The sequence below is a fragment of the Protopterus annectens genome, chromosome 15.part0 (genome assembly GCF_019279795.1).
Source record: "Protopterus annectens isolate FY-2018-M chromosome 15.part0, PAN1.0, whole genome shotgun sequence".
Taxonomy (NCBI): Eukaryota; Metazoa; Chordata; order Ceratodontiformes; family Protopteridae; genus Protopterus; species Protopterus annectens.
The window spans coordinates 119,544,413-119,570,168 of NC_056749.1; the positions used below are offsets into that span (position 1 = coordinate 119,544,413).

The window sequence follows — 25,756 nt, forward strand, 5'->3', positions numbered from 1 at the left end:
GGCTTTTCTTAACTTTAACTCCATCTCTCTGGACATTACCTCTTCCCATTTCATATCCTGTACCTTTGAACTTCTTATTCTTTCTTTTACTTCTTCTATCCACTTAGTATCGTTGTTATGTTCCACAGGATCTTCATAGATATTTCTCTAAACTGTATCTATTTCTTCTTTTTTGGGTGGTCTTTCAATTCCTTTTACCTTGTTTCCCAATGCTCTATGGAACTTTTTGGGGTCATCAATAAAGTGTTTATTTTTTACTTTTCCTTTATATGCATCTGTACATCTTCTAAGTTTTTCTGCCTGTGCTGAGAATTTTAGTTTATTATTTCTGACAGTACACGATTGATCCTGACCCATTATAATACTGTGCATTGCTTTTATCACATCTATCTTTCAAAGTAATTTTGTTGATCTGTTCCCTCTTCTATACTCTTCTAACAGTGACACTTCTTGTCGTAATTGCTTTATAGTTTTCTCTATTCAATACTTCCATGATGGTATTCGATTTCTCCCCTTCCTTTCCCTTACTACCCTGTGTTCTTGGGGTGGAATTTTATCTGTTATTAAATTAATTTAGCTGCACAGTAATATATCCTGTTTACTTCTGTTATATCACATGGATCTCTATGGACAGTCATAAATATTGTGTTCATTTGTTTTATCAAACTTATGACTTTCTGGTTTTATTAACCTCCTACAGTCTGTTTCTTCCATTGATCTTAATATGTCTATCTATCTCTATTAAATCAAGCAACTCTTTCTTTAGTTCATTTTCTTCTAAACGAAGGGCACATTCTTTGTTCCCCATTTCCTACGGGCATTCTATAATGAGTTCTGTAGCATCTTCCTGTGGCACATTCTCTTCAACTTCATCCTGTGTCATCCATTACTCTGTCATATGGGAATTAACTGGCCTATCACTCTCCAACATTGACTTTGTTAGAGTCGCCACAGTTTCTTGTTCCTTCCTTTGCCGTCCAGCTTCAAATGAACATTTATACTGGTTACCTGTAGAAGTTTCCAAATATCTTCATATGGCAACTGCTCAGTTGCTTCCTGTTCCAATGCTTTCTCCTTAATTTGGATGTCTATTGCTCTATCCTGCTGTGGTGCTTTCTGAGTTAGACTTTCTACACTGAATCCTTCACGTTGCAGGTACTCCATAACCTCAGTTTCCATTTCTTAAACTTCTCCATTACTTATCTTCTTTTCTTCTTTTCCTCTTTGTCTTCTTATTTTTTGTATTGTAAAGTTTTCCATGTCCTGGTTCCTTTGCCTGTATTTCTCTTCAAATATCTTTGGAGCTGCTCTTTTTGTATTGATTAATTTTTCCTTTCTCCTTTGCATAAATATTATACCATATTAAATCTCTTTTTTCTTTCTCATGTCCATATTTCTTCAGATGTCTCCTGATCTTCCTGTTCTGCTTACTATGGGGACTCATTCCATCATGCTGTGTTAGGCCTTCTACTCCAAATCCTTCTCTTCGCATGCATTCCATAACTTCAGCTTCTATTTTTTACCTTCTGCTTTACTAATCTTCTTTTCTACAGTTCCTCTTTGTGATATTTTTTGTTGTGAAATTTTCCATATCTGGATTCCTTTGCCTGAATTTCTCTTCTAATATCTTTGGGGCTGCATTTTTGATATTGATTAATTTGGCTTTTAATTTTGCATAAATATTGCATCATAGCAAATTTCTCTTTCTTTCCCATGTCCATGTTTCTTTTTTATACTTTTCAAAAATCTCTAGGTTTTGTTGTTCATATTCTTGCACTTCCTCAGATGTTTGTTTTTTCATCCAAACAGATCAAAGTTTCTTGGTCTATATAATGCTTTTCACAAATCCTTTGTTTTAGTGAACACAAATTTTTATTTAAGGCTTCTGAGAGTTTTTCTTTTGAAACTATTTTTTCTTCTAATTTCTCTGTTAATTTTTTTGTATATCTTGTGTCTGGAAATTCTGGGCTTTTTGCATAATAGTAATAATTCATAATTTATTTCTTATCCTCAATAGTCCATTTTATTGTCTTTATAGCTCTTCTTTGGCCTATCAATTTTTGTGAATTTTGTGGAGGACATCCTCTCCCTGGGCCTGACCTATCCCCTTGTAAGAATGTTTCCATATTTTGAGGTTTCTACACTGTCATTTTTTCCAGTCCTGGCACCAGTGCGCCTACCAGGATTTGTCACTTTTTTATCCCAGGTCTTGTGCACCCAGCTATATTTTTTTATTTTAGACCTACCGCTCTGTCCATGATATATGCTATATAAAATACAATCTATATATCAGTGTTGTCTTGGTGAGATTTTGTGAAAAAAAAGGGTCCACCTTGTGAAGGTACTCACCAAGACTTGAGGAGGAATTCAATTTCAGCAATATTACTCTTCCTTGCTGGCTGACTTATCATCTCTCCATTCAGACCCTCCATTATATGGCTATTGTTATACTCCTTAAGGATCTGCACCCCAAATCCCACTCTCTCCTTAGTTTTTGAGCTTCTCCCATTTCATTATCATCCCTTTCCACTTTGAATTATACCTTTCTGCTTGTGCTATGTATAGGAGCCTTAACTGTGTAGCTCTAAAATATCCCTTCAAATCAGGTAATCCCAAACACCTTGTTCCATTGGAAGGATACATCTTATCCTCTAATTGACTCTTGTTGTCTTCCTCTCCCAGATAAAAGCCTTCAAATCTTTATCAAATACTATCCACAACTCCTCTAGTTGCTAAAAATGTTTGACTTGTGTATAAAACTAAAGGGACTAAAAACATTTTACTGCTTGTATCTTGCTATCCAGATCCATAACTAAGAGTTTCCAGGTGCTCAGTGTTGTATTATCTTTTTTTTATTCTCTTCAAACATATCCTTAGCTGGTGTAATAGAATCCTTTTAACTGATACTCCTAAGTACTTAATGTTATCATGTCAGCATAAACGTGGGTATTGTTGAACAAATTCATGTGTGGGTATGTAGTTTACAACTATATCCTTTGTTTTATCTTCACTGGTTTTATATTCTAAAAAGACTTGAAACTGTTTCAGAGTGTTCCATAACACTGAGGTGTCCTTTTCTGGTTTTATCAGATATAAAATAATGTCACCTGCAAATAAATCCAATTTTCTTGATTACCATATCAATTATAACCTTAAATTTCATTCTGATTCCCCCTAGATCATCATTGTTCTATTATTGCACAACAAAAAGGCCAATACTTCAACCATATACAAAAAATCCCAGTCCATAAATGAGAACTTTAACAAAATAAATGACAGATAATAAAAAAATGACAGATAATAAAAAAACATGTTTTTTAATATTTGTCATTTATTTTGTTAAAGTTTTCATTTATGATGTTTAACAGATGCATTTAGGAATAAATATAATGCATAGTCAGTATACATGCTATATTAGTTCTTAGATTGAATAATTGCTCATACTCAATTGATTAATTGAAGTTAATCGTTATGCATATTTATTGAGTACCACAGCTACACAGTTTTTATGGTCTGATGAAGTGGTGTGATACAACCATGAAAGCGCTAACCCTGTTTTATCTGAGTTTTATGGAAGATTAAAGCTGGTTTTACTTCACTTGGATGGACTGAGATTTCTTTGCCTATGGTTGAAGTATTGGCCTTTTTGTTGTGTAATATTTGCTTTTATTTTTGGCCAAATGCTTCATTCATACACCTAGCAGTATTTTGTGTGTTGGGGATTGTTCTATTATTGTTGCCAAGTGTTTGCCTCATATCTACAAAACCACATTGTTCCATATCTATCAATTTCGGCAGTATTGTTGCCATTCATTTAGTAATTATAGATACAACACTTTATACTCATGGTTTAAAATTGAAATAGGTCTATATGAAGATGGGTCTGGTGGGTGTTTACCATCTTTAGGTATTACAGCCACTACAGCTTTTTTCTAGGATGTTAATGCTTACCCTCCTTTTAAAATACTGTTAAACAAAACCTTTCTGATCTTTATCATTTTCTTCTGTCCTAGCTTCCAAACTTCTACAGGAATACCATCTATTCCTGGTGACTTTCCTGTAGATTGGTTATACATCACCATTTTATCTCATCTCCTCCTACCCTGTTAATTATTGAGCCTCAGCTACCTCTACCCTTGGCATATTTAATTTCTTCAATAAATATTTCCATTTGTGATTTTTCTTGATTTCCACATGTGTCTGCTTTATACAGATTTTCATAAAAAATTCAAAATATTTATAATACCTCTACGGGATCTCTGGTAATTTTCCTTGTTATAGGCTCCCTAAGCTTGGCGAGACCTCTTTCTACTTTCTGTTGCCTGAGTTATTGTGCTAAAAGTTTTTGTGCTCTGGAGTTATTATCAAAAAAACAGTTACTTAACAGAAGTCTTTCTAATTTCATACATATTATCCAGTAAGTCCTTTATTTTTTTCTCTCTAGCACTCTGCAGTTGTACCTCTTCTTGTTCTGTAAGATTCCACTTATTCTGCAATACTTCAAACTCTGTCAGTCCTCAAAATAATTTTTGTTACTTTTTAACCATATCTCTTTTTCTTTTATTTTTACCCTATTTTTAAATTCTGCTTTCATTTTTCCCACTCCCTAGCTGTATCTTCAGAAGAAATGTCTGTCATTCCTAATGTTGTGTCTTTCGGCTTTTTCCTGGTTAGGGGTCGCCACAGCGGAACTCCGGTCCACTATTGATTGGCAGTAGATTTTTACATGCCGAGTTGCCAGCTCTGACGCACAACCTTCAACAAAGGTACGCCCGTTCATGCATGTCTCCACACAGAAGACGCTCTAGCTGAGAATCGAACAGGATGTCATACTGTGAGGCGACAACGCTACCGCAGCACCACCACATCCCTAATATCTTCAGAATAATTTCCATTACCCATTCCTTAAATACCTTTTCTTTTAAATTTTCTTAGAGAAAATTGAGTATAAAGAATTGTGATGGCAGATAACTTTACAAGCCACACTCCCACCCAGTTTAAATGAAAACATTTCAATTGCACCCTTACTAAAAATGCGAGCTGCTAAGTTATAGTTTTAAATACAAACACATGTTTTATTGAACTCTTCCTTAAATGTTTGCCTACATACTAAAGTTACATTTATATAAGTTGGTTGTAAGTGCATGTATAGTTTCATTTGAACAGTTCATGTTTTAGCCACAAGACAGAGCTTTGATATAAGGTTTTAGTATTTTTTCATGTTCACCAGTTCATTCACTTTTATTCATTTTAAATTATTTTAACACATTTGGAATTTTTATATTTGTACACACAAGTATTATTAGGTATGAGAAATGCATAGATTTTAACATAGTTAAGGTTTTATTCATTAAAATTTATTTGTGGTTTTAACTGATTTTACCAAGGTTAAAAGTTACATGTTTTTTTTTTTATTCTATTCACTGTCATTTTAAAAAAAATGTTTAGTAATTTAAACAGAAAATAAGCTTGTATATAAGAGAAGTACTGGTTTTCAGTTCTGCATCTGATGAAGTCTTTGGAATTCTGACGAAAACGCTTTGTACTACTATGTATGCGTTAATGAGTATTATTGTGTGTTTATGGTTTATCTGGCTGCATTAAAACACTGGAATTTATTCCGTGCTGGCTTGATCCTTTCCTGGGCACTTCAGCTTCATTATTTGGTTTACTTTGCACCTGGAAAACCATTTCTTTTTGGATTATTTGTACTTTTGTGGTTATGGAAGGAGAGAGCAGTACTATATCCGAGGAAAGGGGTGGAAAGGAGGAGATTAGACAGGCGAGAAAGCTGATTGGACAGCTCTCACAGTTGATTGACTTGTTAACACCATTCAGGCAATCTATGGTTGAGATTGTCTCCAGAGCTCACGGAGGGCAGAACCATGAAGTTTCTCATGGGAATACTGCAAAAACAGTGTGAAAATAATGGCGTTTATGCTGGATGTATTAGAAACACAAATGCTGTGACAAACAATGACTTGGGATATAATGAAAATGAGTTTCAGCAAACACCAGCAGTTTTAAGTGGATTACGAAGTGAGCTGGATGCCACCACCTGGACAAGAAAGAGGGACTTATGCTGCAGTTGCCCAAACAGGTAGAACTGATTTAAGACTGGCTTCAGGTCAGCTTCTCTTCAAAATTTACAGACAATGTCAGGGAATTACCACCAGTATCTGATTCATACAATAGTAAATTGGATAAATTGTCTATGTTAATGCTGAAGTTTAGAACTTTGGATATTGAAAATACGTATTTGAGACAATGTATAATTGAAAGAATTGTACCTAAGGGTCTTTGTTTATATAAATATCCTAACAATGTGATGGTTGGAAGTGTTTTTCATGATGAATTGATTGAAATTTTCAATAGATGCGGACTGGAAATATTAAAAGCTATGATGAAAGAAAATGAAAGGGTGAAGGAAGAATTACAAAGGGAGATAGAAATTACTAATGAACATATTAAAAAATGATTCCATTTTTACTACTGATTTAGAAAAAGAGAGGTATTTTAATATTAAAACAGGCATTGATGCTAAATGTGAGGAACTAGTGAATAAAAAGTTAAGGAAATTAAAAAGATACATAAATGAATTTAAAAACAATATGAATTATCGCAAACCAAAAACGTTTAGAAACAATGGAGAAAATGAAACATAGTTGTATAATGAGAATATAAGGAGAGGTGTAGGAGAAAATGTACAGATTGGTGAGAATGTGAATGAACTGGATGACTTTTCAGGGCAACAGCCCTTACAAAGATCGGAAATGATTAGGAACAAAACTAATAACCAAAATCAGTAGCAAAATTTTCACTGGCAAGGGGGGGAGAAAGGGGAGATACTAATTAGTGACAATTTAGCCCTCCCTACCTCTGACAGTGATGATGATGGCGCTATAAATAAGGATGATGTAAATGATTTAAAATGTTCTATGAATGGTTTCACCATTTACAATTTCAATGATGTAGAACTTAAAGAGGAACATTTCAGGCTTTTGTCAAAGGGACTGAAGTTCATACCACTCAGGAAAGGTGATTTGGCTAGAACTATTTTGGATGTGAAAATATTTATAAGAAAGGTTAATCTAGGTTTGTTGCTACCCCCGGATGATAGACCAAATATTAATCAATTGAAAAGGAAAAGTACTTACAATCCCCCACACATCATCAGCTCAAAAATGTTGAAGATATTGTGGAAAATGAAATTAGGAAAGGCTATTAGAGTGTGAAGTTTAAAGATAATTTAGACCTTAAAGAAACAAATATTTTACCTGAACTTAGGAACAACAAGCAAACCAGAGTTATGAAGCCTGACAAGGGAGGGGGAATGGTCTTGATGGACTCCTTGATTTATGAAGGGAAGATGAATAACATACTGATGGATACAAGTAAATATGCTAGCGTATCCAAAAATGAAATAACTATAGCTTACAGCAAAGTTGATATAGCACTTTCGGTCTTGTTTTTGGAGGGCCTGATAGACCAGAACACTTTTAATTACTTAAAGGTGGATAAACCTAGGATACTCTCAGTCTTTGGTATACCAAAAACCCATAAAAATGAGTCGGATCCTTCTCTTAGGTTAACAGTATCTGCTAAAGGTTTTAAGTCCCTTCCCTTAGCTAAATTTGTTGTAATAATTTAAAAAAAGTTTGGTTAAAAAGGAAAAATATTCTTAGGGACTCATGGGATGTGTTAAGAGAAATAAAGAAAGATATGTACAAGAAAATATCATATTCATTACTATAGACATAGTGGATTTATTTTCAAGTATTTCCCATCTAGAGGGGTTGCAAATTTTGTAGGAAATTTTATTTGAAGATGGGGAGTTATCTCAAAATGAGCAAATGGTCTATTTACATTTAATGGAATTGGTGTTAAAATATAATTTTATATTTTTAAGGGGGAATTTTACCATCAAATCAAAAGGGTTGCAATGGGCGCAGCATGCGCCCCTACCTATGCAAATCTGGTTTTAGCAAAATGGGAGGAGAAATGTTTTAAGTTCAATATACAGTGATTGTTGGCTAATGTATAGGAGATTTCTGGTTGATATTTGTATTTTGTGGGCAGGTCAAAAGGAAAACGTTTATGAATTTTTAGAATTTTTAGAAAATACTGTGTCATTCCTGGATTTTACTCACAATATTTCTGAAGAAGAATTACAGTATTTAGATACAGAAATTTATAGAAAGGATGGTAAATTTAATTCTAAAATTTACTGAAAGGCTACCTTCTCAAATTCATACCTTCATTTCAATAGTGCCCACCCTTTACATTACAAAAAGATCATTGTGAAAGGGCAATTTGTGCGGGCAAGCAGAACGACTTCTGAAGAGAAAGAATTCAATGTTGAAATGATTTCTTAGAGACTATTTTTGGCCAGAAAATATCCAAAAGAGCTAATTGATGAAGCAAGAATGGATAGTTATGAGGGTAGAAGATGAAGGTTTAAACCGATACTAGGTGAAGCCTTGACTGACAGGATGACTGAGAAACAAAAAGGGACAGAAGAATATGGAAATACAGTGATTTTAGAATATAATGCTAGTGCAAAGGCAACTAGGAGAGCATTGGAAGCTGAATGGAATAAATTTACAGGTTTCATTGACCTGGCAGGCATTTACAGATACAATAAAATTTGTTTACAAGAATTCTCAGAATTTAAAAATGTTTATGGAAAACAGTGCAAAATTGAATTATTCTAAAACCCGAAGGAAGGGCACCTATAAGTGTGGGCATTGCTCCTAATGTACTTATATAGCTAATAGAGAAGAAGTATTCTTGACAAGTAGAAATAGGAGGCTTAACAGCACAGGATTTTTTAATTGTGATTCCAGTGGTTTAATATACCTTGCAGTTTGTGAAGTATGTCTGTCCTTCTACATAGGAAAGACTGAAAGAAAATTAAGAAGATGAATATATAAACATTATTATAATGTTCAGACATAAAAGAAACAAATGCATTATACAAACATACTTTGGAATTTTTGAATGCAAGGTATATATTTTTTGTTTTAGAGGATGTAAAAAGAGAAATAAGATAAGGGCTTTGGGAAGAGAAAATTGAGTATAAAGAATTGTGGTGGCAGATAACTTTACAAGCCACACTCCCATCCGGTTTAAATTAAAACATTTCAATTGCACCCTTACTAAAAATGTGAGCTTCTAAGTTATAGTTTTAAACACAAACATGTTTTTACTGAACTCTTCCTTAAATGTTTGTCTATACATAAGTTACATTTATATAAGTTGGTTGTAAGTGCATGTATCGTTTCATTTGAACAGTTCATGTTTTAGCCACAAGATAGAACGTTGGTATAAGGTTTTAGTATTTTTTCATGTTCACCAGTTCATTCACTTTTATTCATTTTAAATTATTTTGACACATTTGGAATTTTTATATTTGTACACACAAGCATTATTAGGTATGAGAAATGCATCGATTTTAACATATTTAAGGTTTTATTCATTAAAATTTATTTGTGGTTTTAACTGATTTTACCAAGGTTAAAAGTTACATATTTTTTTTTTAATTCTGTTCACTGTCTTTGTAACAAAATATTTAGTCATTTTAACAGTAAGTAAGCTTTTATATAAGAGAAGTATTGGTTTTCAATCCTGCATCTGATGAAGTATTTGGAATACTGACGAAAACGCTTTGTACTGCAGTGTATGCGTTAATGAGTGTTATCATGTGTTTATGGTTTATTTGGCTGCATTAAAACATCAGAATTTATTCAGTGCTGGTTTGGTCCTTTCCTGGGTACTTCATCTTGTTTTTTTAACTATATCTCTTTTTCTTTTATTTCCACCCTATTTTAAACTATACTTTAATTTTATCGCACTACCTAGCTATATTTTCAGAAGAAATTTCTATTATCTCTAATAAACCCTGAATAATTTCTACTACCCATTCATTAAATTCCTCCCTATTCCACAAAAAGGTGGGTAAGTAGCATTGTCTCATTTTTATTTCATTACCCTGCATTTTTATTTTAGGTATTATTGCAACATGATCTGAAATAGTCCTTGGATATTTATCAAAACTGTCAATTAAACACACATTTTCCTGTGAAATGTAAGTTCTGTCTAGCCTAGCCCAGTTTTTTGTAAATTGGGGAATAGTATGTAAATTCACTCCAAACTCCTACTACTGAATTCACATCCTCCGTGCCAAATATTTTCTTCAGAAATCTAACCTCCTTTGTTATATTTTCCCTTCTGGGCCCCCAGGCACATATTCACTTCTACAAATCAAATTCCAATCCATACATATAAGTAATATTCCCTGCTGAAAGCTGATTATTTCTCCCAGAATTTTCTTAAGCTCCATTATTGCAGTTTCAGGTAGAATATAAATACATGCCACTGTATTCCTCCTCCCTTGCCTGTTGCCCCTTAGTACTACAAATCTAACATTATTTTCTTTTTATCATCTTCTAGCACTATTGGAGTCTCTCTTGCAATTAATATAAGTACTCCTGTTTTCCTTTGTCCCAGGTAGTCTGCTAAATAGCTATCCTTAAAACCTTTCTTTATCAAATTCATATGTTCAGTTCTTTCCAAATGTGTATCCTATAGCATAGCTATTTGCACTCTACATTTTTAATACAGTTCACTACTCTTTCTTTTTCACATATATCTGTGAGAACATTAACATTTAAAGATAATATAGACAGCGTCATTATTTTAAAAAGTTATTATTCCCACCTTTTATGTGTAACAGCTTTTTTAAGTATCTAGTTCCAGCTTTTGCATTGCATGCATTCACTAATCTTTGTCAGGCTGATTTTTTATACAGTTGATTCTTGTCATATCCATTTGGCCTATGTCACATCTTACAAAACTTTTTGTTTTATTGAAACCCATCAAAAATGCACCCTAATACAACTTTAAAACCTATAAACTTAATACTAACACACAAAACTATGTACATCTTCAAATACTGATGTTTTACCCTCCTAATAGGAATACTTGTCCCAAACTGACAGCCACACTCAGAGACTTGGATTAACCTAAAGGGAAGATATCCATACTAAGACGCATGGTACAGCCTGTGCTTCTACTAAGTGCTTCTTGTTTTTTATTATCTTTATTGCTTTCCCAGGTTGGGAAAACACTTGAATGCTTTCAGAAAACACTATTCCCTAGCCACTGAAAGAAATAATTATTCTGTTTTTATTGCTTTTTATCAGACTGTGTCTGTGGAGACATGAGAACCAGATACAGAGTTTCTTCTAAAAACATTTATTTATTTATTTGCTAGAGAAAAGCTTTATTATATTCAATGTTCTTTTTTATTTATTTGCTTTCTCTTAAAATTTGTTACGAGATCAAGCCATGATCCATAATCTAGACAATCCCCTAAGCAAGAATGAGAAAAAACACATCACTTTTTCTTGTATCATATTCTTTTGACCAGATATTTATTTTTTTTTTTACATTACAGTGCCTACATTTTTTAAAGCTGAACAAGGAGAAAGAGAAAATAAGGAGAAAAAAATGGAGGAACCGGTTTACTTTAGTATCCCCATTACACTTGAAAATAACTGAGAACATTTTACTTTATAGCATACAAATTGTATCATGCATTATAAAAGTACTAATGTTAAAAACAAAATTTTGTTTTATTTACAATTAACTCTCTCCCTCCTCTTCCCCTCTTCTAAGTGTTCTTTCAAACATTAATGACATGAAGTAGGGCATATGCTTTGCAGTCACTTACAAGTTTTTTTTCTGTTTTTCAAGCATGTTCCATTGAAACATTGGAAGAAGTTTCACTGGCACAGTCTTTCTGTGATCTTTATTACCAGAAGAACAAGCAGAAGAATCTCCTTTTTCACAACTCACTTTTTGTTGGTCAAACTTTTGTATTCCCTCCTTAGCATGTTCTGCTTCATAAAATAATTTTATCCTTCCAGGAAAGAATATTCTGAAGATAGCTGAGTACAACATTTTGAATCTCACACCCACTTCTCAACATTCCCTGATTGCTGGAATAAATGTACTTCTCTTCTGCCTGGTGTACAGTGAGTAATCATTTTCCACAAACACTCTACTGTATCCCACTTTTAGTACTTTGTTCTTCTCCCACAGTTTTGTCAGAATCATATCCATCTGCTGGTAGGATTTACCTTTAAAGGTCTAGGTTGCTTTCTTATGGCCAGATTTGAAGAAGTCTTGCAATGTGCCCTTTCACTTAAGAGCTCTCGTTGTGCAATACCAGTCCAGTTGCTTATTTGTGTTTTCATAAAATTAATACAGTCTGTTCCTTCCAGCTTCTCTAGTACAGCAGAAAATCTCAGGTTTCCCTACATGCACTGCCCTCTAATTCTATTAGTTTTGAAACATCTTTTCTTGAGCAGTCTCATATTCAGCCAGCATTGTATTCATTTTGACTTCTGATTTTTGCAGTTTTATCACCTCATCTGAATATCTGTTTAAAGCTTCTTCCATTTTTTCCAACCTTTTGTTATTTGAGTTGATATACTCCATCAGTGTTTCATTTATTTTAATCAGCTCTGAGTAAATCCTTCTAGGTTACTAGAAGTCATGTCTTGTAGCAGTGCTGCTTTTTGCTGAACAGCTGCAAAATTCTTTCCAGTCAGTGTTTTCTCCTCACCTTTTGTGATTGATTTTCTTTCCAGTTCTCTGAATTTCTTTTTTTTTTCTTTTGCTGGCTTCCAGGCAGTGAACTTATTAGCCAGTTACTGAAATGTACACAAAAATATGAGATCTGATGTTGTCAATTTTTATTCTATCCTCAACTGATGGGTTCAGATCTGACTTGGCCATTGCTAAAGCCTGTGACAACCAAAAACTCGCTTTTGGTTCTGTGCCTGCACATACCCACACTGGCAACTTTCCAGAGCTCAAAATCCCATCCCCTCCTCTGAGTCCCTGCGTAGGGCAATAGCTAAGACCCTCCCATCAGGGGAAGCCTAACCCCTGCAACAGGAAGTCAATTATCCAGGCTGTTAGCACTAAATACAAAGAACCAAGAAGGACCAGAAGCAAGAATTGCCTGTAACCAATTGATTCACAGCCTAAAAACACTAACACAAATAACTAAATAAGCAAAAACACAGCAAGGTTGAATATCATTGAACTGTATACAAAATAAAGGGGAAGAAGATGGGTGGGTACTGCCACTGAGGCAGTGTGAAACTTGAACATCAACTGTTACAGGTATGTAGGACTGAATGAAAACTGTATTATGTTCATCATTCACACTGTCTCAGTGACATATGGATAGACTCCCAAAGCTTACCTTACCTGAGAGGAAGAGGAAGGATAAGGCTCCAGGAGTCCCTGGAGAATTATCTCACAAAGAATATAGTTGTTAGTCCTTTGTACAGGCAGGAACAGGTTGCTGCCTCTGGAATACTTCTAGAGTCCACTCCATTGTAGTATGCCAACAAAGAGGAGAAGGTTCTGGTGGAATGGCCCTTAATTCTGCCTGGAATTGATTTGCCATGGTGGGACTAACAAAAAACAATAGCAGAGAACAACCAATGAGCAATCATCTGCTTAGACACAGGTTGACCCTTTTAACTGCAAAATAGGAAATAAACACCTGCTTAGCTTTCCTGAAGGGCTTAGTTGTGTCAAGATAGTATCTGAGCCAAATGGGCATATCCAAGGTAGGTAGTATCTCCGTGTTCTCCCTTGTTTTCAGTTTCCAGAAAGAAAACTGGAAGACTGATGGCTAGATTCAGGGTAAATTCAGAAATAATGTTTTGCATGTAAGAAGAATCAGTGCATAAAACAACCCTGTACTTGTGGAAAATCAGATAAGGTTAGCCACCATGAGACCTTGCAGCTTAGAGATTCACCTTGCAGATGTCAGAGCCATAAGTAAAATAATGTTCCAAGTGATACACTTCAAATCAGCCTAAAAGGAAGGTTCAAAAGGAAATAATGCCAGTTTTTCAGGAACACAGTTGAGATTATAAGGAGGAGGAATTTGCTTTTTGAGAGGGTCTCAAGTGCAGCATTCCTTTCATGAACTGCTTGACCACAAAAAGAGACAACAGAGGGGCATCTATAGACATACAAGCTGAGATGGTCACAATATGCACCTACACAGATGCATAAGATAAGCCATCATTGAGTATCTCACACACATTTTTCAGTATGAGGGGTAGACACTACACCTGGCTGTCTAATATCAGTCAGGCACCACCTAGGAAACCTCTTCCACTTGTAAACATAAGATTTTCTAGTTGCAGTTTTTTTTTGCCTCCTTCAATATCTGCTGCACATCGTTGTGGAACAAGTACCTAAAAGGTATCAGTATCAAGAATCATCCAGAGTGTGAGGAAGCTTCTGTTAATTGCCCTTGGCCAATTTCATTAAAAGGAAGAAACAACTTTGCTTGGCCAAAAGGGGGTCACCATAATGACCATAATGATCTCTAGTATTTCTTTCCAAATCTTCAGATGTAGGGTCGCTATTGAAATGTTGATACTCAAAATGTCTAGAGCTGAAAAGCCAAAAAAAAAGACCGAAAACATTTAAGCAGGCAGGGGTGTTGGGTGGGTTGGGTGTTGAGCTGGTTTAGGAGGGGTTAGTGTTGGGCCAGGGTTGGGGTGTACATCAATCTATTAGTTTATTGGGCTGGTTGCTGGAGTCTTGGAGATTATGGAGAAGTAGTTTTGGTACTTTTTTTGCACAGGAGTGTGGGGTTTTGTATTTGGTATAGGCTAGTAAAACAAAGTCATGTACTTACCATAACATTCCTCTGTGTTGTCCATTTTCATTCTTCCTCAACTAATAGGATCAGATCTCATCCTCAGATCTGACTCTGACTTTTTACCAGCTTGTAGCCACCAATAAACTCTCAAGCTCCTTCCCTACCCATAATGCACCACCCCTAACATCCCTCAGATCTTATTTGCAGCTTGACAGGAATCATATAAAAGAAGTACCATAACTGAAGTTCAGTATTAAGGACATAGGTGTCCTGAACTAGCTCATTCCTCCAGAAGTCAGTTATGAAATATGGAGAGGGATGGTAGGTGGGGGAGTTGAGGACGACTGAAAATGGACAACACAGATGGAACATTATGGTAAGTACATAACTTTATCTGATGCGGTCCATTTTCATCCTTTTGTCAACTAATGGGACAGAGTCCCCAGGTACCTAAATTCATGTGTGGACTCAAAGGAAGGATATTCCTTTGAAGGATATCTTCCCCTCCTGACCAAGTCTAGTTTATAATGAGTGATAAAGGCATAAGGATTTGACCAAGTTGCAGCTGCATGTATATCGTCCATAGAAGCTCAAGACTGGAATACAGAAGAAGTTTCCATAGATCTAGTTGAATGAGGCTTTAATGGTTTTGGTAAGAGGAGATTCAATTTGTTATAGATAAAGGAGATGCAATTTGTCAGTCATCTAGCTAGAGTTACCTTTGTAATCAATTCACCCAATTTATAGTGTGCAAAGGAAAGAAATAACAGATTCGTCTTTCTAATTTTTTGTTCTGTCTAGGTAGAAACATAATTGTCTATGAACATCCAATAAGTGCAGTATATATTCCCCTTTATTTGTATATTGTAGGAAGAATACTGACAAGTTAATGGATTGGTTAATGTTGGATTCTAACACTACCTTAGGAAGGAAGGAAGCGTTAGTCCATAATGTGACCCTATCCTTATGAAAAATCAAATATGGGGGCTTTGAAGATAATGCCTGAAGTTCTGAATTTCCTCTAGCAGATGTAATTGCTACTAAAAATACAGTTTTCCAGGTCAAAAATTTAAGATCACATTTATTTGCAGGTTCAAAGGGACAGCCTATTAAGGCTTGCAATACCAAATTTAAATCCCACAGGGGGCTTAGCAGAACGGTACTTTTCAGAAATGCTTTGCACAGTTTAGAGGAAGCCAGGGAAAAATTTTGAAATCCTACATGAAAGTTCTGAGATTGTTGCGAGATGAACTTCAATAGTTGATGAACTAGCACCCTCATAAAACAAACTCCATAAAAATTCTAGAACAGAATGAACTGGAGCTGAGAAGGGGTCTGTCTGATTCTGCTCTGCCCAGCAAGCAAACCTTCTCCATTTACTCCTGTAGAGTTTCCTAGTAGAAGATTTATGGGAAGATAAAAGTAGGGAACAAACAGGGGAAGAAAGCATTGTTGCCTGGCTATTAAAGGAATTGGAGAAGCTATGTTTCAGATTTAAGATATCCGGGTGAACCATGTCTGTTGTATGAGACAGAAGGTCTGGAACTGGATCCAGAATTCAAGGTGTGTATAGAAGATGAGGCCAAAGAAGGGGAAACAAAATCTGCCAAAGCCAGTATGGTGCAATGAGGATGCAATGAGGATGACTTTGCTCTTCAACCAGGCTGCTTTCCTCAGGAAATTGGGAATTAAGGGAGTTAGAGGATAAGCATACAGAAGACTGGGAAGGCCAGTCATGGATCAGAGCATCCCACTGTGATTCCCCCAGTGGGGGCATCAGAGCAAAGAAGTTGCTGCACTTGTTGTTTAGGGAAGATGCAAAAGGCTCATAGCAAGGCTGGCTCCACTGACTGAAAATCATTTCCGTCACTTTGTTGTTGAGAGACCACTCAGTAGGGGAGTAAAATGGACCTGCTCAGTTTGTCTGCTATCAGAGTGGACTTCTACGGAATATTCATTAATATTAGAAAGTGGTTGGAATATATCATCCATTGCCACACTCTAAGGGCTTCCCGACACAGAGGATATGATCTGGTTCCCCCTTGCTTGTTGATGTACCAGACTACTGACATGTTTTCTGTCTGAACTACAATTGCCCCAAGAGGAAGATAGTCCTGGAATGCCTGCAGCAGTAAGAGCACTGCTGTCATCTGCATAACATTGATATGCAGGTTGGCCTCTACAAGGGACCAAGTCCCTTGGACAGTTTTCCCCAGGACATGCCCCACCCCATCCAGTCTGGGAAGCATTCATGGTCACTATGGCTTTGACCTGAGGGAGGATGAAAGGACAACCTTGTAACAACTGTTCTGATGGCATGCATCAGGAAAGGTATTGTTTGCATACCTGGGTTATGCTTATCTTCGCAGACATTGGCTAAGAAAGCATTAACCATTGTGTTGCCAGCATCCATTGTAGAATTCTCATGTGGAATCTTGTTAAAGGAACTAAAGTTATTGCCACTGACATTGATCCCAGGGCTTGCAAATCCATTCGGCTGAAATTCTGGTACTGCAAATTATTTTCCTGACCTGCATCCTTATTGTTTGCACTCTTGACAGTGGAAGAGAAGCTACCATAGTTACTGTATTGAACACTGTTCCCATGAATTCCAATGTCTGGGTTGTTGTAGATGAGACTTGCTGTAATTTATAGTTATTCCAAGATGTAAACAGGTGTGTAACACCTGATCCACTTCTACCAATCAATGCCTGGTCGGGGTGGTAATGAGACATTTGTCCAGATATGGAAACACCTGGAAACCTTGCAGTCTTAAGTGAGCTGCAACCACTGCCATGCACTTGGTGAACACCCTGGCAGCTGTGGTGAGGCCAAAGGGCAGTGCTGTGAACTGATAATGACTGGCTCCAAGCTAGAAGTGTAAGTACCTTCTGGATTGTGTCTGTTCATCTTTATGTAATAGTATGCATCCTGAAGATTTATCGAGCACATCCAGTCATTCTTGCCCAAAAAAGGGTAGAATGTACTGAACCGTGACCATCTGGAAGTTTGTGTGTCAAACTGACTTATTTAGTACACTGAGATCCAAAACTAGTCTGCAGTCCCCTGTTTTCTTTGGCACTAAAAAGAATCTTGAGTAAGTTCCAGATTCTATTTGATCTGGTGGGACCTCTGGATGGCTCTTTTTGTAGCAGCTTTTGGATTTCTAGTGCTGCTGCTGTCCTCTTTTTGGGTGAAATGTCGGGAATTTTTCTGGATAATGGTAGAGGTAGGGAAAAAGGGAATTATATAACCTTTGGAAATAATTCTCTGCACCCTATTGTATTTTGTTATACTTAGCCAGGCTTTCTGGTACAGAGATAAGCAACTCCCAACTGCCTGCAGAGGTAGGCAATTAGGCCAGTATTCAAGAGCACTGAAAGGGTGTGTCTGAAATGGAATATCTAGACCCCCACTTTTGTGGGCCTCCTCTACCATGGGCCATTGTCTTCCATTATCACTCCATTCTCTGCCTCTGTGGAAACTAAATCCATGTGTGTCCTGGAAAGGACCCTGAGATTTTCCAAACCACATTTTTTGACCTCCCCTTTGATTCCAGGGAATAGCTCCTTTGAGGGGTCGAAAAACACATACCCACTACAGAGAGGGTCTTTCCATGTTTCGTAAACCTGGACAGTGTGTCCTTTACTATGGGGCCAAACAAAGAAGTGCCGTCAAAGGGAGCATTGAAAAACAATAATTTGAAGGCTCCACAAAAATCACACAGGTGCATCCAGGTGTGCCTCCTGCTGGAAGTGCCTGAACCTGCAGCCCTTGAGGCACTTTCCTGCAGTGTGCAAGATAAGCCTAATTGACAAATTGGATATAGCTTGTAGGGTAGCCAACTGAGACACTAATGAAAATTGAGCCTCAGCAGTTCCAGTTCCAGAAAGAGATCTGGATAATTCTTTAATGAAATCTCTTTGTAGCCTAGTAAAATGTGCTAAATAGTTCAGTAATCTAAGTGCAAAATGTCGCTGAAGCATAAACTTGCTTCCCAAATCTGTCTATCCCCCTTGACATTCTATTAGAAGGATGGACAGATGAACTCTGTTCAGCGAGCTCCTTTTTTGTAGCCACCTCAACAACCATGGCATCTGATGGAACCACTTTACTCCAGTATTCCCAGCCTACTGGTGAAGCCAGAATCCTGTCTGGTCTCTTGGTGATTGGCTCAATCATATCAGGTTCCTTTCATGCCCACTTGGAGATCAAATCAATATGTTCTTCATCTGGAGGATGGACCAGTACCAAATACTTCCAGAAATACTGATTCCTCAAGAAAAGAGTTTTGGGAAAACCAGTCACCCTTTTGTTTTAGGATCTCAAGAATATCTCCAAATGAGACATCATCATGTGGTGATTTTGGGGACCCTCCCCTTCATCAAAATAGGATTCCTCATTGACTGACTCCTGAGGAGAGTCCAAGTGCTGCATTTTGCACTTTCTCTTCCTAGGGATTTCCTTGGTGCGGTGGTCCAGAGAAGTATCAGATTAGATCAAAATTCCCTGCTAGGTAGACTGGAAGCTTTGGGCTGGCTGTCCCTGTCGGGTAGAATGTGGAGGATCATGGTGCAAATCATCTGAGAAGTAGAGGGTCTGTCCAAGGGGGAAGGACCCATCTGACCTGCTGGAGCAGAGAAAAAACTCTTCACTACCTCAAAGGCAGACTGCTCCAGACAGAAGAAAGCCAGCTGAGACAAGAAAGTGAGTTTCTGGCTCATCACCTCCCTCTGCTCCAAGAGCAATCCACCCAAGCTATCCAGTGCCAAAGCTCCAAGAGGAAGAGATGTCTCTGAAAACCTTGAAGTCAACCCTATCCTTTCAGATCTGACAGGGAGGCATCAGCTCTGGGAGTCATCTGGCTCCAACTAAAATCAAGGCTGGCTACTACCACGAATCTACATGTTTCTCTACTATAGACATAGTAGATTTATTTGGTTCTATTCCCCACAAGGTTGGTCTGGAATTTTTTCATGAAGCTTTAATTCATCACACTAACTTGAGTAACAACATGGTTAACTTTGTTATGGAAGTGATGGAACAAATTTTGTACATTAATTTCGTCACTTTTGAGAATGAAATTTACAAACAGGTGAAAGGGGTTGCAATGGGGGCAAGTTGTGCCCCCATATATGCAAATTTAGTTATGTCTAGATGGGAGGAGAAATTTATATTTAGTTCAGGTTACACAAATGATTGGTCAATGTACGTCTGATATTTGGATGATATTTTTATTCTATGAAAAAGTGACAGACATAAGGCAGATGACTTTGTTGAATACATCAACTCGGTCACTACCTATTTTCAATTTACACATGTTTTTGATCACGAGACTATAGATTATTTAGATGTAAAAATCACTAAGGATTGGGATTTATGAAAAATTTACATCAGCAGTACATCGTAAGCCTACTTATTCAACTGCTATTTGAGTTACAACAGTCGACATCCTCATTTTGTCAAGAGGAATATTATTAGGGGACAGATGATTAAAGGGGCCAGGATGTGCTCCACATTGACCAACTTGAAATTAGAGCTAGACAAACTCACTCAGATGGTTTTGGCTAGAGGTTACCCTTTCCATTTGTTCATGCAGACCAGAGAGAAGATTTTAGAGGGATGAGGACAAAATATATACCGTTGTTAGGACTAAGCGAGATAAATCTTTCGTTAAGTGACACCAACCTAAACAAGCAGAACATTACTTTAGATAATCAAAAAGAAGTGCACAACATGGTTGTCCAATATGGGTCCTTTGGACAAAAAGTGCGAGAGATTATGAAGAAGAACTGGGTCATTTTAGAAACTAATAAAGAAATCATAGATAAGTTAGGGAAGGGCCCTAATTTTACATTTAAGGTTGGTAATAATATTAAATACCTATTGGAGCATCCTTTTAGGAAAAACACTGATATAGGTACAAAACCATGTGGTACACGTTCTTATTGTGCCTTTGTGATGGAAAGTAACAAGGTTTGGGTAGGGGAACCTGTTAGGAAAATTCAACTAGCAAAAGGTAGCTGTTACAGTAGTGGCTTATTATATTTGTGTGTGTGTAAAGGGTGTAATGCATTTTATATAGGAAAGACAGAGAGAGCCCTTAGAAAAAGAACTTACAAACACACATACGCCATTATTACTCAAAATACTAATAATGCACTTTATAGGCACACTACTACCTGTTCTGACTACTTAGGATTTCATTTTGGAATTTTAGAAATTATTTTAAAGGAAGCCAGAGGGGGTAACTGGTCTAACAGAATTGAAAAGAGTGAGCTGCAATGGCAACTTCAGTTGAATGCCTGTCAACCCCCTAGCATGAATGATTATATTTCTTTAAAATCAATCTTAATAGAAAAAGTCTCAGTTTTATGGAAAGGTATAGTTACAATTAGAGTTACATTTATTTGTTGTTACCACTTTAATTTTTAAGTATGACTTAATTGATAAGACTATTTAAATGGTCTATTAACAAGTTTTACTGGTTTTGATAAAGTCTGCATTTGGACAGATGAAAGCGCTTACCAAATTCTGTCTTGGAAGGTATATGGTGGTTATACATTGGTTTTATGACTAAACGGACTCTAAAATATTTGGTGTTTCAAAGATTCACTACTTGACGCACTTTATGTTCAAGGGAATTAGAGTGGTTTTTGGAGTTTACAAGTAAGGATTCAAAATATGTTTGGTCGGATCCAAGGATGTAGGATCTGAAATATGTGTGGTTGGATCCAATGATGGTTGGAAAAAACATAGCTTTGGATCCTGTAATTCTTCTTTCTTCGTGGTTCAAAAGAGGTACAGGCTGGAGAATCCAAGGACCTAGACCTTTTTGATGGGTTTTTAGATTTATGTATGGGGAATTTAACCCTAGCAATGGCTTCAGAAAAGGGAGGTGGCAGTAATCCCTTTAAACTCAGTTTATTTTTCCTGTCTGCTAAAGCTCAGGGGTTGAACCCATGACAAATACTGCAGTCTTGTTGTAAGTGTTCTGGTCCTAAACAATACATGCAAAGGTTGTGGACATCAGACAAGGGCAACTTGTGCCCACACTTGTCACTTTTTTAAAACCTGCTGGACCCTTCTCAGACATTGTCCTAGTTACGAGAGGAAGAAGTTAAACTACATTTTTTTTAATAGGCAGAAAAATAATATAAAAGGGATAAATACCAGCAATGGTATTTAAGCACTACAAGAAAAAGGGCTTGTTGAAAAGCTAGAATACCAACAATGGCAACGACAGACTTTACACTATGTGTAAAGAAGGATAAAAGGGAAGGAGAGAAGCCTACCATGATGTTAGAAAAGTTTTACACTCAAAAAAATAAGAAAAATAATGGAAGAAACACTTTAAAATGAAAAATGAAGTTTAAAGAAATAGTTATTTGTAAAGACTTTTAGAGAAAAAATATGGAAAATTGACTTATCTCTCACTGAAAACTCATGAGCTGAAGGTGACCACATCTAAGGCAAATGAGATCTGAAGGATGTTAAGGTGGTGCATTATGGGTAGGGAAGGAGCTCAAGAGTTTATTGGTGGCCACAAGCTAGTAAAACAGCCGAGTCAGATATGAGGATCTGATCCAGTCCCATTAGTTGAGGAAAGGATGAAAATGGACAGCATTAGATTGTATATTTTTGAGCAGGATTTTGTCTATGCTGAAGAGGCATGGAGAGATTAGACGGTTGTATCTGTGTTCAGGAGATAAGTCATTTTTTTTCTGGGGGACTAGGTTTGAGTGTAGGTAGGGCATGATTCCAATTGGCTTAGGATGAAGTTATTGGAGTTACAAGATCAGAGTGCATCTTGTATTTCCCCATAGCCTTTTTAGGAACTGGTTCACTAGCCAAAGGGGTTTTACATGCAGTTTTATGGACATCTTCTAAGGCTGTAAAAAGAGATGAACACCCAAAAAATATGGAATCTCAGCCTCAATAAAATCATAAACTCTGCCAATCTCTGGCATGGCTCCAGATTACTTCCAATCAAATACATTTTTAATCTGGCTAGCATATGTGGAAAGGTCAACAGCTGCTTAGGTTTTTGAACCTGTTCACTTTCTGAAGAATCAGATTGGACAAAATCACAATGTTCACTACTCTTTGCATCAGAGTCCCCTTCAAAATCTGTGATGCTAGACTGATTTCTAGAAAAGGCAGGCCCATAGTCATTCTGAATAGGTGCAGAGTCTCCAAGATTAGCTGACTGTAAAACACTCTTAGGTAAGGAAACCACATTAGCTCTAAACATTGCAATAACCTGATTGCCATGAGGTGACGTTTCTGTTTCTTCTTACTATGAACTACACTGGAGGACAAAATGTCTGGGGACAGAGTAACAGCCCCTGAGGATGTGTCTGACCCCCATATTCTAGAGGACTTACACCAGAGGGTGAGGGGGGAGTAAGTGTTTTGCAGGCTGGCTTAAGACAACAGCAGTGTGGGCTGGCTTAAGACAACAGATTCACAAACCATTAGCTGAGGCATGTTTTTGTTGATTTTTTTTGTTTTTAGGTAAAACTGGGTTTGATTTGGGGGGGGGGTGTAGCCATACCAAGATCCATTATGTCATGGAAAAAAAACACCAGCCAGAATAATACACTGATACTATTAAGGCCTGACTACTCAAAAAAAGTGGAATGGGGGTAAGAAGCCTCCTGCAGTATGTCATCTTTACTGGAGACATGAGTTACTGATCAAAACTTTTGATGACCCATTAACTCAAGGATCTCCCTAAGTTTGGGTTCTTCAGGAATGGATATGGGGGAGGTTTCCCATTTATCCAAATCTGTATCTGGGATTGGAGACTTCATAGGGGAGTCAAGATGCTTGCCTTCACCTATTCTCTCTCATTTCAGTGTTAGGGACAGGAATCTAATCTGGATACTAGTTGTCTGTTCTGAAGTTAGTCTTTTGGTTGAAGATGGGAGGGTCAAGGTCTCAGAATTAATGGTATTCTGGGGTGGAACCAGCATCAATGCAGCCTCTCAGAAAATGCTCTTGCACTGACTCTGATTGCTCTGGAACTGAAGTTAGCGGTATTAGGTATTTAGGGGACCCTTCAACATGGAAGAAGTTACTGCCGTAAAGCTCGGCACTGACTTGATCTGTGCATGCACCTACACCGAGGTCAACTTGGCCTGTACAAGAACCATGTATCAGTACCAAAGCTAATTTTAATACCATGACCTTGAACACTGACATTCTGTAGAATAGCTAGGATGGAGGGTAAATGGGGCAACTGCCAAGTGCTCAAAGTTTTATGGGGCAAGATTGACCAATCCTGATCACTCTTTAGTGCATACCAACTTTAAAAAGCCAATATTGCATTTGTTGTCAAACTGTATCAATCTGTGTGTGGTCTAAACTGTAACAACTGCTTGATACATTTGTAGCAAGCAGTTTGCTACAATTTAAAAGAAAAAAAGATTAACTTGTTTTTTCTTTTTTTTAATTAAAACCTGAGTGCTGTAGTGCCTCCTGTGTGGTCTAATAAACTGTAGCACTCAGTTTCCTACAGTTTAAAAGAAAAAAAAAAGACATTTCTTGTTTTTTTTTTTTTTTTTTTGTTGTTTTTTTTCCAGCTGAGGAAGGCGGGTTGGGGCAGGGTGCAGAAACAGGACCTGATCAGCTGTTGTATTTCAGGAGCCCCAAGTACCTGATAGCAGACTTTTTTTTAATTGCACCTCATCAGCTGATGAAGGATGGACATACCTATCAACTTTCAAGATTTTTGCAGAATGTCAAGATTTTTCTCTTCATATTTTGGTCTGTTCCTCATAAAAGATACGGTTTACTGACATATAACTGAGGACTGAAATCACTAAATATAGTCATACATTTGAGTTTCAGACTTCATATCTTTTAGGAAATGTATGGTAACACAACTCCTATTATTGTAGTAACACTCTAAGTTTATAAAAGCAATATTTAAAATTTGAGTGCTTTGTCTGATTGGCTGCTACATTTTAGGAGCACCAGCCGCCAGATCACAGACCTTTTTTGCTGTTGTCAAGATAGTGCTGTGGGATTCTTATCAACTCTGGTAGCACTGGTTGGTGCTAAGATGCTGGAGGCCAGTGAAGTAACACCAGAAATCCAGATATGATGGATGTAGGGGGATCTACCCTGGAAACTAAGATAGAAGACACAATGCCTATCTCAATTTCAACTCTAATGTGGGCCTGCATCATTTTCTTCCATTCTAAACTCATAGCAACAGTAGGACTATGGAGAGACAGAGAGAAAAGTCAAAAAGAGAGGAGGAAGGCATGGAACCAAGATACTTATTCAATTCTTTTTTAGATGAAAACCACTTAACCTTTGTCTTCTGGGAGGTCCTGCAGCACTAACACTTTTTCAAAAGAGAAACCCCTAAAATAGGTGTGTGATCTGAAGGTAAGGAGTTTTCTTTTCTGCTCTCTTGTGAATGGACTTCCATGTGAGGCATCTGTGGAAGAGAGGGAATAACCCAGGAAGACTCATCAACTATCCCATGCTCCTCCAACTCCCTGTTCTGAGCTTTGGTGCAAGGTAATCTTTGGGAAGATTATCTTTCAGGCTGGGTTTAATATTCTTATGTTGAATTGCCTGGAATGCAAACTCCTTGCATACTTCACAAAAAAACATCTAAACTTTCCACCCCCATGACAAGTGATACAAAGATAGGGGTTAGGCTTCTCCTGATAGGATGGATTTAGCCAATCCCGTATAATACAGATTCAGAGGAGGGGATTCTCAAATCTAGAATGCTGCCAGTGTGGGTTTTTGCAGGTACAGAACCCATACACCACTGAGGCAGTATAAATGATGAAACTACACCTTAACCATTATGCCAACCCCCCAATCCCATATCAACTCCTTCAGTGAAGAACCAGATAAGAAACCTTTTTAATATCATTTATATTAACTAAGAATATAATCATTATTTATTTTTTAAGTTGTATGTCTTGCTACCTTATTTACTGGTGCATCCACCTTTTTCTTACTTCTCTGTCTAAGAAGTCTGTAATGATAGTTGTGTGTTACAAGGTGCAGATATATTTGAAT

General features: G+C 36.9%; 1 protein-coding gene across 2 annotated transcripts in view; it reads left to right on the forward strand.

Annotated features, from left to right (window-relative positions):
* LOC122790018 (liver-expressed antimicrobial peptide 2-like) overlaps window positions 1-25,756 on the forward strand; it is a 157,404-nt gene that overhangs the window by 33,941 nt on the left and 97,707 nt on the right. The window lies entirely within an intron of this gene.